Genomic DNA, 19,470 nt, shown 5'->3' on the forward strand with positions numbered 1-19,470 from the left:
CCTTTCTTTTGAAGAATATCTCAATCAGCATAATTAGAAATAATTTAACCTCTTCTTCAGTAGCAGTGAATGCATTTATGATTTTTGTTTTAGCTGTGACATATTATCTGCTGCTGTTAGATGGTCTATTTTATGATGTCTGTAAAACCTTCACCAAATTTTCCTGAAGTCATCTGAACTGCTTGCATTACTTCATCGAATGAATTTTCTCTTTGCTCTTATGTTGCATTACCCATTTTGAAATAAGAAAAAAGTCTTACATTTTGTCTTTTCAAAGATACTAGCATAAACACAGCATATAAATTTGTGCCAAAAGGTAATTTTCTTTGAATATTCACTTTAAACAGTGTCAGACATGTACGTTTCAATGGCACTCAGTTTAGTAAGCGGCTCAGTTACTTGCTATTATATACCTCCTGTATGCTCTACTATGCAACAGAAGTCCAGTATCCACAGAGTACTCTGTTCCTTTTGCACACCCTGCTAAACAAATTGTTTGATTTTGCAGACAATCAGTTGAGATTATTGATGCTTAGCATGCTCTTGTTTAATGATGATGGCATTGTATTCATATGCGAATGATGTAAGGATACATACTACAAACTTGAATATGGAGTTACATTCCTTATTGAACCATTAATGTAATTATATATGCCATGTGTTTGTCACTGCATATACCTACTCTTCTTGTCAAAGAGTTGACATTTTTCGTGATTATCTTTTCCAGTTTTGACAGATGCACACTAAATGTTTTCATGCCATGTGAATTCCCTTCACAAATTTTGTATTCTTCATTTCCTTTGTGTTTATTTGTTTGTGTATGAATTGTTCTTTTTCTTCAAACAGGTTGCCTGTCAGCATTGGAATTGTTCCTCATAGTACTAGTTTCTCTCATTTGTGGTCTTGTCATTCCCACTATCTGGAAGCAAATCAAGAGGATTTTCAAGGGAGGAAACAAACCGGGTAAGTGTCCATGCTTCTCTTTAAAACTCAAGCTTCAGCTTTATCTTATCATTTCTGATTATATCTGCACATGAAATAGCATACAAATAATGAATGTTTATGCGTTCAATGGACAGAATATTTCATGAGGCAAAAAATGAATGATCTATTCACCGAGGTGCAGCCAACGCTTTGGTCAGACGCCATTTTGGTTGTGCAAATGAGGTTCAAAGGTTGAGTATTTTTTATTTTGTATCTTGCTGACAAAATGCTAATGCTGGGCCAGATTTTGTACATAATTATACGGTCCATGTTTCCTGGATCATTTCATAAAACTATGACTTTTGACTCAAGACACCATCTTGGCTGTTTGAGGTAGTGTCGAGGGTCAAGACTACTTTGTCTTGGTAATTACATGCCCTATCAATCCCATATTTTGCACACATTTAGCCCGTGTCATATTGATTGTTTCATGAAATAACAACTTTCTAATCCAATGCCAGCACTTTATGAAATACAGTGTAAATGTGTTTTGATTAGGGATACAAATATGTTACATTGTTGGAACTCAATTTAAAACTCCATGTGTATATTTCAGATTCACTTATGAATTACTCTGAAAAAGTGCAATGGATTGCCATACAGTATAAAAAAATACAGTTCTTTCATTCAATTAAGTGCGATATTGTCCTTTACTGCAGGTGGGAGTGCACCAATCTGACAACCGGACTGTAGCAATGCTGGCTGCTTGGCAACCAAACGGGATGGCTTCTATGGTGCTCACGGACTCCCATACTGATTTCTCTTTCTTTACTTATATGTGCATCTTTCCACAATGTTGGTCATACATGTTAAAAAGCTACAGTTCATTGAAGCATTTGCAACTTGCAAGAATGTTATTGCATACGTACCACAGCATGTACCATAATACCCACAGCTGATTGGTTGATGCAAGGCTGCCGTCATGGCAATGGTACCTTGTGAGGTGTCATTCGTGGACGTTTCTTGCTTGTAGCCCATTTCATAGTTTGCCTCCATGAATGGGTTGGTGATAAGGAGTTGTTTTATTTGTTCCTTATAATAGCTCACCTGAGCCAAAGGTGTGAAAAGTTACTCAAACATTTCCACTTTTACAGTATTCCAAGCAAGAAAATTGATACGCAGTGTTGGGCAAGTGAGTAAATCTCAGTTCATCCGTTGTGCTAAAATTTGGAAAAAAAAATATTGAGAATTAAGAGATGTATCATTGCTTGATTAGTCAGTATTGTTTACCTTTAGATTACAGAGTAATCTTTTCGCAGTGAAGAACATTACAAATGTCCTACCATCAAGCAGGGAAGTGGGGCTTCCCAACTCCCTGATCAAATGATCATTTGTCCAGTCACTGTCTGGTATCTGAATTACCCACTTAACCCTTTCTGTGCCAGGGACTTTGGACACTGTGTACAACACTAAGAGGTTTTCTTCCTCCCTCCATTGTCAGTTGACACTCAAAGCACACAAAGGGTTTATATCTAACTTGTATACGTACATGGCAAATACTGTATATGTCGAATATTTCGCAAGGTTTTTATTTTTGCGAATTTCGCGAGTCAGGTGCTATTCGCGAAATTACAGACACGCGAAAATATTAATTCTGATCCCGATGTGAATGTGACGTACGCGTGTATACTTCTCCGTTCAGTACAGGACTCAACGATCGCGAATTTAACCACTCGCTAAATCATTGGGTATTCCCGATTCGCGAAAATTTAGACTCGCGAAATATATGGCGTATACAGTATGATAGTGTGTTCTTTGATTTGGACTAAGTTTGCAACTTTGGAATATTGACCAATAAATATGAAAATGTACAACTGTTGATGTTTTCAATTGACAGTCATGTTGCATGGCCCAATGCACACTGAAAGTGAGAAAGAAATACAAATGTAAGGGATGAAAGTTTTGTAAATTACTTTGATGTAATAACGTTTAACTATCTGCAATTACCGGAAAAGCCACTGAAGGAAAGGAAATTCATTACTGTCAAAAAAGGGAATTTTTCTCACATTCTTTTTCGCACAACATGAAACTAGTGCTAAAATAAACATGTTGATTTTTGTGCATGTTAAATGTAATGTAATGTTGTATTCTATTTTTGAGCTCAAGATAGGTATTGTAGGGATATAACTGCTATGTTATTTAAAGTTTTCTTCACATTTGCTAGTCTTGTAACCTGAGTGAATTTGTCGCAATATGGACCAGGTGCCTTTTGCCATAGTGGAGTGAGCTTGCTAGACAAAACCATTAACTGCTGTCGCAACAGTGAGCCATTTGAAGCACTTGTCCTTTTTTTTTTTTTTTTTTTGACTGTCTGCAAAATAAAAAACAGGTAAAATTCATATCACCTTACCAAGCATACAAAACTACTGCAAAAAAAAAAAGAAGAAGAAGAAGAAAGAATCTGCTTTGACAGGATATTGTACATATCATTTATCTATTTATCTGTGAATAGTTGATGTTACGAAAACCATTAGCTGTATTGCCAAACAGATATGTTGAGAGGGGAAAAGAGTTAATCACAGTGAAAGGCAAGAAAGGCAAGAAAGGAAGAAGCAAAGAGTACCAGTACTCTAAATGCTGTTCTTTAATACACATTGAATTGTGAGGGAGGTCATTGACCTTTGAATGTAAAGTGCAAGGAAATTGGTGCAATGTAAAATGCATATATAAATATATATATATATATATATCTATATATTATAAGATCTTTTAGATGCCATAGGTGAAGGATTGTGGTGAATCAAGAAAATAATAGACAAAGAAACAAGTATGTAGACCTGTAGACTGTAACCTATTGAAGTAGACGGACAGTAGTAATATCCCAAGAATGCTATGTGTAGTATTTGCCCATCCTAAGGTCAAGCGTTGTGTGTGGTATTTGAAAGGGAAGCAGCTAATCACATGCTGTTAGAGAGTTCAAAATTGAATTGATATCACACTGATGGAAATGGTGCATTTTGGGCAAAAAAAAAGAAGAAAAGGTAATTGCTATTAGCTGAAATGTCTGGCAATATACAAGTCCATGCATGTCTATATATGTATATAAACTCGTTATTATTTTCTTCTTCTTCTTCTTCTTCTTCTTATTATTATTATTATAAATGTGTACATTAGGCCCTATATAATGGGGTTGTGCAACACCCCATGATGTGGTCAGATATTGAGAATGAGATAGTATACAAATAGTGAATGGTCATGAGTGCAATGGTACAAGATTTCGCACGAGGTGAAAGATAGAGGCGCTCTATTCAACGAGGCGAAGCCGAGTTGAATAGTGCGCCTCATCTTTCACCGAGTGCGAAATCTGGTTCCATTGCACGAGTAAAGACCATACACTATTTGTTTTATACAACACCTCGAACGTCAACAGATTTGGTACTCACAGATTCTTGAATTTAACACAAAAATGGCAACCATTTTCCGTGAAAGACGAATGAGTAGCCTCACGGTCGCAGTCACTGTATAACACTACATGTGTACGTACATGCGAAACGAAGTTGTTTACAAAAATGAGTGACAAAAGTACGCGCTTGTAAGTGCGCTTGTAATTGTCGAGTGCGCGCGGCACATGTTTGTTTATTGTGACATCAGAGCGTGTGCAATAGAACATGTAGGTCGAACCAAAATTGCACGGCTGAGACAGCCAGAGCATGCAACAGAACGTTTCCCTAAATGTCACGTGATGGGCAATCGACCAATCGGATAGCTACATTCTAAATAGGTGTTGTATAAAAAGTGAACGGGCTGCTGTTTATTCACTACCTAAGAAGTAGTTTACCTGTCACAGGAGTCTTCAGTGAACACTGAAGAAATAATATGTGTAGCTGCTATCTATAGATAGATGCAACTTGTCTCCCCATGTAGGATACCTGCTGGAGGACTTTCCAGCAGTCTTGTTCTCTATGTAAGTACAGTATTTGTCAGACTTTGCTAAATTTGGTTGCCGATTTCTTCTCTTTACCCCTATCAATTGTATGCACAACTATTTGTTTGAGTTAATGCTCTTTTTTGTTTATGTCTGCGCTGCACTATTAAGTTCTGAACAACTCCATTGTCTTCAAATGCAGTACATGAAATGCAGTACATGAAAGCAGTAATAAGTAAAGACAGTATCTGGAAACCAATTAATCACTGTAATTACAAAAGGACACTCAGTACCTTGATATGGCAAGGAAAACTTGCATTTTAGGATCTGTGAAATTACTGTGATGTTTGCAAGAGTTTGTTGTACAAATTTGTATTAGTGTTCTTGAAGTACACTTTGAATTCATCTACATTTGTGAAGTCTTCTTGTAAGAGCTGGTGCTACTGCATTCACTTCTCTCTCCCTGAGACTGCAGTGCCAAAATAAAACTGTAAAGGGCAAATCTGTCACTTTAATTTGAATAATGTCAATTGACCCTACACTCTAGGGTCAATCCATAGTTTCAGTTTAGGTAATAATTATGACATATATATATATATATATATAATATCAGTCCAATTTCTTTCAATATATGCAACCAACAATGAGGCACCGCGCACGTTCGGGACCCAGGGAACTTTCTCTCACACTATGCGTATATATGCATATAGATATATATATGCGTATTATATGCATATATGTGTGTGTGATTGTATTAGTGTGTGTCTGTGTGAATTAGTTTAATTTTATAGGCTTGAATTGGCTAATTTTCCTCTCTTTTTTTGGTCATTTCTTCCTCTGAATCTCACTTGATTCATACCAATAATATTGAAGTCAGATGAGGTCGTGCCAATGCTTCATGTAATGTCTTACACCAAAATTCAATGCATGTGGAGTTGCTCTTCTAAAATTGACTAAATTTGTCTTATTAACATTCATGTATGATTTATTAAGTTTAAACCATTATCACAATAATTATGGCAGATAATTCTCAATTAAAACGAGGTTGAATTTCTTCATGGTTTTATTTTATTTTATTTTATTTTATTTCTGCATTTTTCACCAAATACACATAGGTAACAAACAATTTTCCAATACTAAACACAATATACAGTATGTCCCCAAAAAATTACAATCACATTTTCGCATTGATAACACCCAATATGATTAAACTGTCTAAATGCTACTTTAGGGTCTTAAAATATAACATCTTAGCTGTATTTTGCAGAAAACCCCATTTAATTTGGTTAAGCGGTCACAGAGAAATGTGAAAAGTTGTAAGGCATGTCATGAGTGTGATTCTTCCAAGTTTAGCACTTCGATGCTTTTGTGTGTGAATACAATAGATGGAACTTGGAGGGAAGAGATTCTTGACATCCTCTACAAAATTCCTCATTTCTCTTTGACCAGCACTGAAGCAAATCGAATGGGCTTTTCTATAAGATATGGCCAATGAGTTATAGTTTCATACCCTGAATTTGTATTTGGATTGATTCACTATTTTTAAAGATATCATTGCGGAGGGTCCCGTTGTTGTAATGTCTTTTTTTGACATATGCCACGGTATATACAATGTATACATGTATAATACCTGTATATATATATATATATATATATATACAGGTATACAATATATTTACATACGTGTATCGTATACCTGAAAATTTGAGTCGAATAAACTCATTCTTTATTGGCAATAAATGCATTACCAGTTTATTTCTTAATTTCTTCATAGAGCCCGGCAATATGTCAATTCTCAACATGTTTATTATATACAATATATATATATATATATATATATATATATATATATGTCAGGGCTCCACACTAACTTTTATTTTTGGTGGCCGACCTTTTTTGGTGGCCCGATCGGGTCGCAAGATCTTCATTTCTGAAATTTTGGTGGCCCGACGTGCATTTTTGGTGGCCCTTGGCCACCGGGCCACCGTAAGTGTCGAGCCCTGTATATATATATATATATAGATATGTATAGATATGTATAGATATAGATGTATATATATAGATCTATATAAAATCAGATATATGTACCAATGATATATATTGTATGCGTGTTATAATCATACACAAATAATTGGAAAAACGTCGATTATTCAATTGAATTATTATGAGCAAAATGCAGGGGACCGTCATAAAAGAGAAATGATTGATACTTCAGCAGAATGTATACAATTGAAAAGCATAGTAGACTTTACTCTAGTATGATAGCAATTGTCAGTGGAACAAATGTCGATGGTACTTTGGGAGCAAATTTGGGCGGAGCAATAATCAGCCGAGAAAATGCATCCTCGACGGAGCAAATTGTCAGCAGAGCCCGGGCGGCGCGGCCGAGCAATTTTCAGCGGAGCTACTATTGTCCGTGGAACAAATGACGATGGAGCAATAATCGTGTCGTGGAGCATGTGGAAGAGTTTTGGAACCTTCCATCCTAGTGAGAGATCATAATCTAAATCACTCCTAGATAATTGAAAGCGAAATGTACCTTTGTATGAATCTGCTTAAAAATCAATCATGATATATGTTTCACTCGTTTTATTATGAATACGATGATGATGCCTAACGAATAAATAAAGAAGACATAAAAGTATGCGTGCGTGTGTGTAGGCTTAGCTAGGGCCTACGTATGTGTGTGTGTGTACACGTATGCTTGCGTGTGTTCTTATATGTGTGTAATGTGCAAAACTTCGATATGTGCAGCTGAGAACTATAAATTGTGACGTGAGACAGAGCTTTCGAGTGTCATGCTGTGTCGCGGAAGTCATCGAACCATTCACCTGATTTATTGTCACTCTATTGTAATTGCCCCTGTCTTCTATTTTCCCGTCTCCATTAGCGGCGCAACTTTAAAGTGAAAACAAAGTTCAAGGGCTTGAGAACCCGTCTGGCACCATTTCATATTTGCTTGCAATATATCGAAAGAGTCTACAAAGAAACTTACCTGGCTGACGCGGTTTGCCGGAATGATGAGTCGTTTTGGAGTATTTTGAGAAAAATAATAAAAGTCGGAAAACCGACTTTTATTCCAGAAGGCTCCAGACTAACTCGGTCTCAGGGAGAACTCGACCCTATTTCAGATAATTTACACGCAGTTCGTGATCGCCTTGTATAATACCAGGGAGGTGCTTTCCTCTCACCTCCCCAGACTGCAACGTCCTGAAAAGCCTTCGCATTTATCGTACGCGTATGCATGGACCTCGCGGACATGAATACGTAATGAGCTGGGAGACCACATTTTTAGAGTGTCTGTAAATCTAAACAACATTATCAATCTTCATGATTTATACATTGATAAAAAGCTGAAGAGTTGTACTTTGATGAAATTCGACCACTTAAAAGGTTAAGAGGAAATATCATTCTATGAAAACATAATGACTTTATGTGGACTGATATCCTATGAACGGGTCAGGTTGGCGAATAAATCATTGCGTTGTACAGTTAATTTTTGACGAGATTTCAGTTTGCCGCGGATACGCGTTTCTGATTGGTTAATTCCCTCTGAGTGGAGAGTTGAACGAACCTCGCGAAATGACAGTAAATGTGTACTCTACATAACAGTAATACACTGTGTGTAGGTGACAGTGTAGGACCCTATGGTGTGTGCCTGGTGTGCGCGCGCACAATGTATGTATATGCGCCATAGAGCTCTATCATACGTACTAGAGTGCGGACTCGTCATACGCGCGCACGTTAAGGCTCGATCTGTGATCGCATGGAGCACGATCCGCCATTTATTTACTAAGAGTGGCAAAACTTCAGTACAGTGCGAATCGCTTGTGTATTCTTGCGGTCGGCTACACGTCACTTCCGGTTGACTGGAGTGAAAACAAACAGTTTGCAAGCGCTAAGCCTGCATAATGCGCATACTGGGGTAAATTACAGAATACCGGCAACCAATCACGGAGAGCGCAAATCGCTCTGAAAAGAGCGTAATTACGCTTGCCGATAGCAACCATTAAAATATCAATCCGTTCTGCGATACGGTCCGTGATTTGGCTGTCGACGATTGCATTTGTTTACGTGTGTTTTCTTTGGTCTGTGCGGTGAGAAGTGTGGTATCTTACGTTGTTTACGGGGGTTTCGGGGGTGTCCCCCGATAGCGATAATAATGTAGTTCTAGAGATCCTGACGATGCTAGTCTAGACTAGCCGTTAAAATTTACCGGAATTTACGATGAATACTCACGTTTTTAGGAGTTGAGGATAGTCCGTATCCTAGAAATCGATAGCAATTTAGGTGAGACTAGAAAACAATCACTTATCTAATTGCTGGTGCTAGCTTACAGTAGAGCGTACGCACTGTGTGGGTGCTCTTGACAGCCCACCATGTTGACTCTATGCAGTCGTACAACAGTACCTACACACAGCTTATGATGCGTACGTGTGCAGTGGTAGCGCGTATTGAGTCCGCAGAACGCGCGCATGTTTACTAGTACAGTGTACAATACGTATAGCAGTTGAGTGCGCACATGTCTCTTGACAATACGCGTATACGCGCTGCCTTGCCAAACTAGTGTGTAGTGTGATTGATAGTGAATGACTTGTGTCGAAAAGAGTGAAAGGAAGAAGAGCTGCCAGCTGTGATGACGTCATCACGTTTAAAATGGTTCCGTCAAAATCGGCTCAATTTTCTTTATCGACGATTTACTCGAGTTATCTTGATTTAGAGCAGTTTTCCTCCGAAACCACTCAATTTTCATAAAAATTGTGTGGTCAACCTACTTTTTGACGGCCGTTTCGTTCCCGGGCTTTTTGGGGGCCCCAGACGACGGGAAAGACGAATTTCAGCCCTTCGGGCTGAAATTCATCTCTGGAAAGGGAGAGCCGCCTCCGGTGGCTCTTATACGCACCAATATGCTAATTTATATGACGCAAAACCGGTATTCTGTAATTTCCCCATATTCTAATAATCTGGATCCTGTCGATCGATCGGTCCCGGTATTTTGCCAAGTTGAAGGCAGTCGGACTGGACCTGTGCCCGTATGAAATCGCGGCAGGACTCTGGATCAACGACCCGACAATATGGCCAGATGTGCAGTAGAACCTCTTTGAGTAGGCCCTACCCCGATATCTACGCTTACTTAGTAGAACCTCATAGAAACTTCAGGTAGGTCTACAGGCGTAACGTTAGTACTGTAGTAGGCTTAGTTAGGGCCTAATTTAGGGTAGGCCTAGGGCCTAATCCTGCCGCCCGCACAGCTACAGTAGTACAGCTTGCGCTAGCGCTATGCTGCTCGCGGCCGGGGCGCCCCGGCAGAAAACACGTACAGCGTTACCACTCCACCACTCCCGCGACTGTTTGTTTTCACTCTCCACCGCTAGCGTAGCGCGCTATCCATGACCCCGTGACACGCAAAATACCCGGATGTCCGACCATGAGAATTAGCAATGTACCGTATGCGTTGACAACCGAGGTTGACAACGCCGGATTTGCTCCTTTGCAAGACGTACACGCGATGAAAATCAACGATTTGAGTGATAATTTGATAATTTCAGTCACAAAACCACTCGTTACGCAATATAATTGCTATTTTTAATGTAAATTACAGCTAAATAATTATCTCCTCAGTAGTGTATCAATTTTCATACGCTGAGCGCTGATTGTTCATCGCGGACATTCAAGTGCAGCTATATATAGGCAGCTAATTAGCTCTGATTGATCGAGTGGTGAACGCGACTTGGAGATAACCCCGGGGGCGGGAATCAGTGGCATAATAATAATAATAATAATAATAATAATTCACAACATTTATATAGCGCGTTATTACATAAAATGTCTCTAAGCGCTAGGATAGCTAGGATTTCTCCAGTAGGGGGCACTGGGGGCCTCACAATTTTGTAGGGGGCACCCTGAACTGCTACTGTGATTATTTTTTTATTCAGCATTTTTTTTTTTCAGGGGGTGGGGGTGGGAGGCACATGGTTGCACACAATTATTTTATTCATTTTTTTTTGGGGGGGGGGGGGGGGCAGGTCTCCAATACCTCCAGCCCTGGGGACACTGCCATTACAAGTCCTGTATTAAACAACGCGTGGAAAAGGGGTTGTTTTTCACAGACGGGCGATGTACGTGCGCGTATGTGAAAAGGGTAGCAAAATCGCTGAAATCAGAGGAAAAGGCCATACTTTTACAGAAGTAGCTAGGCTAATTGAAAAAAGGTAGCTTCAGAGTGAATTTGGTGTATTTTGAGATCAAAGGATCATTACTTGTACACACACAAACACGCGCGCACGGGTGACACAAACACACATACACATACTTAACAAACATACTCTCTAAAAAATTTCGAGTGAATAATTCACTCCTCGGAAGGAGTGAATAAAATTTCACTCAATTAAGAGTGACTTTCACTCGTTGTCGAGTGAATTTCACTCTTGTAACCAGTGAAATTTGTGTGAAACCCATTCGCCGAGTGAATTCCGAGTGAAAATTAAGCCGAGTGAATTCCGAGTGAATACATAATTAAACACATTTGGCTAGGCCAATAGAAATTGAGAATTCCCCTGTCATGTGTTTACTCTAAGCCAATCACCAGCCGCAATTTCCCCTGGCTTGGGCGCGGGCAAGTTTACCTGAAGCGAGAGCGACGCGTCGCCTGTGCGTGGACTGTGTGCAATTGCGTGCTGTGTGCTAGCTGTGCGTTATTACGCATAGGATCACAGATTTACGTGCGTGTAAGTGCAATCGTGAGAATCTGAGCCTGGATGTCGTGATGGACGGGAGAAAATGTCTGTCTTCTTCAAATTGAGTGGGGCGGAGATATTATTCATATTTTTGAAGGTAAGCAAACCAAAGATCGATCTAATTATACCTCTCCGTAAACGACCATAAGTAAGTTACCTTTAGGGGTTCTATACGAATAACCCCGGGCCCGTACTGGCGCTCCTTCGAACAATAAATGTACAATGGCTTGTACACAGTTAGCTATATGGGGCTGGTCATACCATAGAACACCTTACGAACAGCTAGAATCCGAGGCCGAAACTCAGCTGATGGTACACGCTAGGTGTTGGGATCTAATAATACGTTGAGTCTTTAGACAACACTTTAATTGTACATGTTGGGATCTAGGGCTTGAACTATTAAAAAAAAAAAAAAAATGAGTGATGAATGAAACGTTGGTCGTTAGTCATTGAATTGACATTCGTAAGCATATCATCACACAGAGATTACTGTGGTCGAGTGTAGAGATCGAACTTAGGGTCCTAACTGTTACTATAAGCTGTGCTAATTAAAGCAATACATTAGAAGCGCCTAGCGCCAGACACGTACTCTACATTGCTATTGTTGAGTTGACAGCCGAATCACTGACACTGGTCTGTGTTGCCAGATGAGATGGTGATCTCGATCAGTACGGTAATAAAGAATGGTGAAATTTGGTGATTCTCGATCAGTACGGTAATATAAAGAATGGTGAAATTTGGTGATTTATGATTATTGTTCATTATATACACTGTAGTAAAAAGGACTTTTATTTGCCGCTACATTTGAGCATCCAAACAGCTGGGAGAATACCATGTACACTAGCTCCCACGTCATGTGTCGTGATCATCTACTACTGTACTATTGTACTAGGTAAGAAGTATGATGTGTGTACTGTTCGTGTCAAGTGTTGGTCCAATGTGACATCACACTTCTAGCTGAAGATCAGCGTGCTCACACATCATGGAGATCGATCCCCCTTGTAGCAGACGATGACTGGTACTATTTTCAACATTGTTTTTTATGAAAGTTACAGGTGACCTTAGGTATTGAAATTTGGCAGAGATCATCTTTGGGTCTTTAATTCTAACATTAAATATGCTGATGTAGCTAAAAAAGTAATTAGGCCTACTAGCTTTTGTATTGGTGCTCACTTAGTATTTGTGTTGACAAAACACAACTGCATATTAGAGTCTTGTGGAAATGACTTCTAAATCCATTTCTGAACCTTGTGTTTTCATACTTTCCTCCAGATATTAAAAGGACGTAGACATGACAGCTCTTCGGGAGTGATGATGATTTAAAGGAACTCGGTGTAGGGGTCATCATTTGGAGAACAAAGACAGATATTGATAGCTGTACAGTCTCTGTCACACGAAGAGGGTGCAGATCACCAGATTGCAACTTACCAGATGTGGTCATACAACGACTAGCCATTGAATTCAGGGTTGACGAATGCTGGAAACACCGGGCCAACATCAGCGAAGGAGCCTCTGAGATATGGACTTCCATTGCATTAACCCTGCTGTAAGCTATTCTGTTGTTTTCCACAATGATTAATGAAGGGAGACTAGTTTGAAATTGATTTATATTTATTTTACATTCTAGAGTCTTAGTAATTACATAAGAGGCTACATTAAGAGACTGAATGCTTGGTTGGTTTTATTTTGTTTGAAGAAATGATTTTCAAGATACTTCATGGAGCAGTTTTGGAGCTGTCCTTCCCTCTGACAATGAATGTCTTGACAGGTTAGTACTTGGTATTTAAGAAAAATGTGTACCGTGTACTTGCCGTATCAACAGAAGTGAAAACCATGTTATGGTCAGTCTTGAGTTGTGTAAGTAGAGCTGTTGCTTATGTCAAATATGTATGTTAAATGATTTTGCTCTTCAAGTTTATAATGTAAACTGGAGGAACCTACTATCCTCATGCCATTTGTATTATTTATAAAACCATTAAATTTTACTTATTTGCCCAGGAATTCAACACACACATCACTTCAAGGGGGAAGAGATACTTCAAAAGCTGAGGGAAGGAGTTCTGACTGTTCCGAGGAGACATCTGCACATCCAGATCATTGCAGCATATTTGTTGTTGAAAATGGAAGCAGAAAACTGTACAGCGTAAGTTCAATTATTACCTCCGCCAAGGGAGGAGGTTATGTTTTCGTTACCGTTGGTTTGTTAGTTTGTCCATGCGCAAAATAACTCAAAAAGTAGTAAACAGATTGGAATAAAACTTGCAACAAAGGTTGAGAATGACACAAGTACCAAACGATTAACATTTGGTAGTGATCCGAGAATTTTTGAGGAATTTATGAAGGATTTTTGATATTTTAGCAGGTAGGGTCAATGAACTTGGGAGTTCAGGCTGCGCGTATTTGAGGTTTGCCTGCACGCACTAAAGTGCGTGCTCTAGTTTCTGCTGGGGTGAGGCGCGCCGTGCAGCTGAGGGTTTATGACGTAACAAAGGCTTCTATATTGCGAAATCTGGCAACTTTCAGCACACAATGCAGTACGTATGGGTGGAAATCACTGCTATCTCTACGGAAGAACAAGATCAGTGGTGAAAATGATTTGCATGCTTGGCGGAGGTCTGCGCTCTCAGAGTGCTTCTCTAGTTTAAAATATTACTATTATTCATATATTATTATTATAATTTGAAAATTGGTCTGGAATACCAGTTTCCCATTGTCATGTCTTGTACTACAATGTACATTTCCATCCAATATATAACCATGTAATTTGCCTGTTCATTTGGGGGGTTTTTTTGGTCTTCTCAAGTATAGAGAAAAGCAGACTAAAATTTGCCCCCCCCCCCCTCAAAAAAAAAAAGAAAAAAAAAAAGGAAAGAAAGTAGAAGGGACCGGTAAGTATAACATTGTTAATGAAGTGATGATTATAGATTTAAAAATAAAGACTGGTATACTTGTATGAAACATGTAAACATAGTGTACGTACAAGACTCCGCGCTGACTTATTTTCGTGGTAGCCCCATCGGGCCACATATAATAGTCCTAATACTTATGATTTAATCATCACAATGATTAATAAAAAGTGGGAGTTGATGTACCATGAAGTTCAATGGATAATCACATCTTGTATAAATTTTTCTACTAACTGTGCACATTCACACTTAGCCTATCTGCATGAAATTTTCATATGTATTAAGTGATATCTGGCTCAAGTAGCAATAAATGTACTTGAAACAGTGGTACTGAATAGCAATAGAAATTAATGCCAAGAAAAAAAAAAACATAAAAATAGTTCAGCCCCTCAAAAGATTAAAATGAGGGCCAAATTTTTTATGTTTGCGTTGTAGAATATGATTAACATTTTTCTTGCTTTCTTTTTAAATTCAGATACCAAGTAGTGAGCAAAGGATGTTGTAGCCAAGGCAGTTGCGATGCAGTACCCCACTTTGTGAGACACCACACAAGGTGCAAAAGGACATGTAAGTTTATACGTAAGTTTATGTGATCTACAACTTTTTTTAGCCCTCTTTAGCAGAAAGATTAAGTGACATACATGGTATCTTATTCATCTAGCTTGCAAAAACTTCAACAATTTCAACTTTTCTCAAGAGCTAGTGGACAGAATTAAGCAACCAAACGAGGAGTTGATCATCAATAGTTAGGGGGCAAGGACCCAAAGTTTTTCAGATTATGGGCATGACCCCCCCCCCCCCAAAAAAAAAAAGGCCTTTACAGGGAAATTGCGTCTATTTCTTAATTAACTCATTGTGCAAATATACAGGCAATGTGGGGATTGTGATGTACCTTCTCATAGATGTCTAATAAAGTTGTGTGCAGATTGGCCTGATTCCATGACTTGGGTTCGATGAACGTTAACTTCAACGTAATGTAATGTAACTTAAGTTCCAACATGCCAGTTGCGCCGTTCATTTATAATAAACCTATTCTCGTTTTCTTCCATAAGAATGCCACTACATGTATTTCTACTGCTATCAGATCTTCATCAGTTATAGTCAACTCTGTGCCAAAGTCAAATTTGTTGAGACTCAAGAAAAAGCTTTGACTTACAATGCATTCTTATATTTCAGGAGTATACCTGTATGGCAAGGATCATGGATTCATTGAGTATCGTTTGAAGACCTTGAGGAGCTATGACACCACACATCACCTCAGGCACAGAGAGAGAGAGAGAGTAGTTGCAGCTCCCACCAAGCCCCTGACCGAGCACCATTCCAACGTTAGATTAGAAGCCCAATGAGAAGAGACAGCTACCATCGGTGTATAGGTCTAAATACCCTTGCTTTTTCCTCTTTTGAGATTTAGCATATGCTCCTCTGACGTTGGAACTTACATTCTTGTTGAAGAGTCAGCCTCATCAGGCTCAGCGGTAGTTTAGCATGAAGCTGTTACCAGGATGTACTGCAGCACTTCAACATTAAAAGTAAAACAGGGCTCGCCGATGAAAAGAGTTTGTTGCATAGAATGTGTGATTGTTAATGCTTTAAATTGTTGATTGTTGTATATACTAGTAACTGAAAATAGTTTTGACTTAAATAGTCAAAAAAATCTCCTTTTCATGGCCACATGTTAATCAATACATTCATCTGTGAGGTGTTCCAAGCATATCAAAGAATGTTTGGCCACACACAGCTTGGCATTCCGCATGATACGAATCTGGCTGCGCTCATGATTAAAGCACCCCCTTCTCTCCAGGCAATTCTGACTTGCTTTAATAAAACAATAAGACAATCATATTTTGATATAGTGTTAGCAGTGATGTCACAATTGCCCACCATAAGGCTGCGTTCACATAGAAGTATACTATTTGGGTATTCGGGGCTCGTTTTCAAGGGCACGCGAATAGCTTGAATCGAACGATAGGATTTCCTAACACCAGTTCACATAAGAGGGCACTATTTGAATGTACCGAATAGCATAGAATAGTATAGCAAAGTGGGAATCGAGCTTGTTCGATGTTCTTGCAGCGTATACCGTCTCTCGTTTATGAAATAATGACAATTTTGGTCTGGATTTGCCCTTTAGCAAAAATAAGCATGTAAACTGACATTCTGATGCATTTTAGAAATTGTTAATAAGATTTGCTGGGATGTAGGAGGGAGAAATCCTCACTGCATGGGATGGCGAGTTGACGGTGCGGGTGATGGTGTACTGGGTGCCCGAATAGCGAATAGCGAATACCGTATACTTCTATGTGAACGCAGCCTAAAGAAGTCAATTGCCTAAACCGACTAGAAATCAAGACTGCATACAAAAGCTGCAGCAATGTTTACTTCAGGGAAACCTAAGGCAAAAGAACACCTTTGTTAGAGAGGCATGCATGAATGAGTATTGATCGCCTTTGCTATGGAAGCCACCATTATGGTGGCCAACATGACGTCACATGAAATCACTCTATAAGAAATTCAGTTTCCATGCATTAGTTGTTGCTACATCTGGCAAAACTTGGAAGGATTACAAGTGTTCAATATTGTACAATGATGCCTTATTTAGGTGAAGAAGATCAATGATATGATACATGTTGTGTCAACTGTATTGATTGCAATTTTTTTCCATAAATAGTAGGCCCGGTTGAGGGGGGGGGGGCTACGAGCCCCCCCCCCCCCCCCCCCCCCCTTGACATTCCAAGCCAAATTTCATGAAGGCATGATTATTTTGGGGTGTTATTGATTGTAATCAATAACATAAATATTTTCATGCTGGACGTGTTGCTGACAAATTTCATTGAAAAGGCAATGAAAAACAAAAAGTAAGAAACAAACAAATACATGAGTAAATAGAAAAAAATAGATACTTCAGAATTTTTTGATGGCACAGTTTTTTCTCTTTCATTTGCTATGGACACTAGAAAGAATATTTACACAAAAAACAAAAAAATGTGCCTTTTTGGACGTTTAATATTTATGGCAAATGGTCTGATTTCATGCTCAAATTAGCATAATTTAGCCAAGTGACTTTTGTTGTTGTTGAAAATCAACATTACCGTTTTATAGATTATGTCACAGGCAATTTGTGTGTGGATTTTGTAATGATCGCACGGTTGATGGCCGAGGTCTGGGGGGTTCCAGGGAGGCCCCCCTCTGGCTCTATCATCTACATAAATACCCCACCTAAAGCCTACTTAAAGTCAAGACCATGCTTCTCTGATCGAGTATGTTTAGGTATTTGTACAATGTACTTGTAGAGCATCACTGTGTTACATGACAGAGGATCCAAACTTGATTAACCATGCAGTATTGAAAATTTCTGTATTTTTGTCAATTTTTCAAAGCAATCAAAATTCCTACTACATGTGTAATTGTTTTTGTATTATAATATAGATAATGGTGACTATACTTTGCAAGTGTTTTGCAGCTTATCATTGAACATGCAATAATTATATTCACTTGTAGTCGAAAATTAAACATGTTCAGGAAGGGTACTTGTAAAATTTTTCACTTTTGCACAAACTTTATGAATTTGGCATATTTTCGGGGAAATGTGTGATGTTAATATTTGAAGAGTTTGTTCGCAAAAACCGATATGTCCATTTTTGAAGATTTTGAAGTACGGTCTCTGTCATAAAGTACAAAATAATACCCTTTAAATTATATATTGGTCACTACATATAAAGGTACATTTTTGAAGTTATGATCAAAAGAAACAAATATTTTCTTATTATTCTCTCTATTTTTCTTGACCTTTAATCGCAAATATCTCCATTTGGCACATATGGACTTCGCAGTTTTTGCAAAGAAACTCTTCATTTGTAGAGCTTTGGGAATGACAGCTAGAATAGCATATTTACAGGGACCTTGTGATGATTATGGTGACAGTTGTTCTTAAATGATAAAATATGTATAATTATTATTGGCCACATAATTCATGGAAAACCAGATATTCAGCACATGAAGACAGTTTGTAATGGTGTACTGCTCTACAGTTGAAGTTTAGACATTTCAAGAGGTATATTCCTTTTTTTTTCATTTCAGGTGATCCAGTGGACATCACACATTTATTTAATATAGAGAATCAGCTCATTAAAAAAAAACCTAACATGTGTAGCATTTAGTACATTATCTTCTTATATCCCCCTCAATGCTACTTAAAGAAAGAATAAATTAATAAGAAAGAATGAAAAAACAGCCATTTGGATTACTAGCTTATATTTATTCAGTTTCATGTATTGATCCAGCTCGGGTAGGAATTACTTTCAAAACTGGAACACAAAGTTGGCAATGCACTGGGCTACCAGTGGTGGATCGTTGGCTTCTAAATACATGCATTAATATTAACAAATATCTATATTATGAATGTTGCTTGCTGTTTTTGTTTGTATTAGTTTGATTGGTATTCATTATTCCAAAAGACTCCAGACCACCTAAATTATTCCCAAATTCATCACCATATTGTCACTTTTTCTTCCAGGGTTGAATAACTAGTGCACTGAGTGCTGTGATCAATGGTGATAGAGATGTGTGCTCATGTAGAGTGTAATTCCGTTTGGGATTGAAAAAAGATTGAAAAAGGATTGAAAAAAGAGTGAAAAAGGAGTGAAAAACCTCTGGAGTTAAAGAAGAGTGAATACAATAGGAGTGAATTGAGAGTGAGAAAGGAGTGAAAAACGACTGACAAAAGAGTGAAATACGTCAGGAGTGAATTTAGAGTGAGAAAGGAGTGAACGTCCCACCAAAAACCTTTCCGTCTTTTTTCACTCTCTTTTGGAGTGAAATTTCTGTTCACTCGAAATTCACTCCACTTCTAGTGATCCTTGACGTCACTACCAAGGGGAGTGAAAATCGAGTGAAAATTCACTCTTTCTTTTTTAGAGAGTAAATACACACACATACACATCCATAACAAACACAAGTAGGCCTACACACACACACATAG

Source organism: Diadema antillarum, unplaced genomic scaffold (assembly GCF_040938485.1).
Source record: "Diadema antillarum isolate AM-2024a unplaced genomic scaffold, OU_Dant_1.0 seq00001241_RagTag, whole genome shotgun sequence".
Classification (NCBI taxonomy): Eukaryota; Metazoa; Echinodermata; class Echinoidea; order Diadematoida; family Diadematidae; genus Diadema; species Diadema antillarum.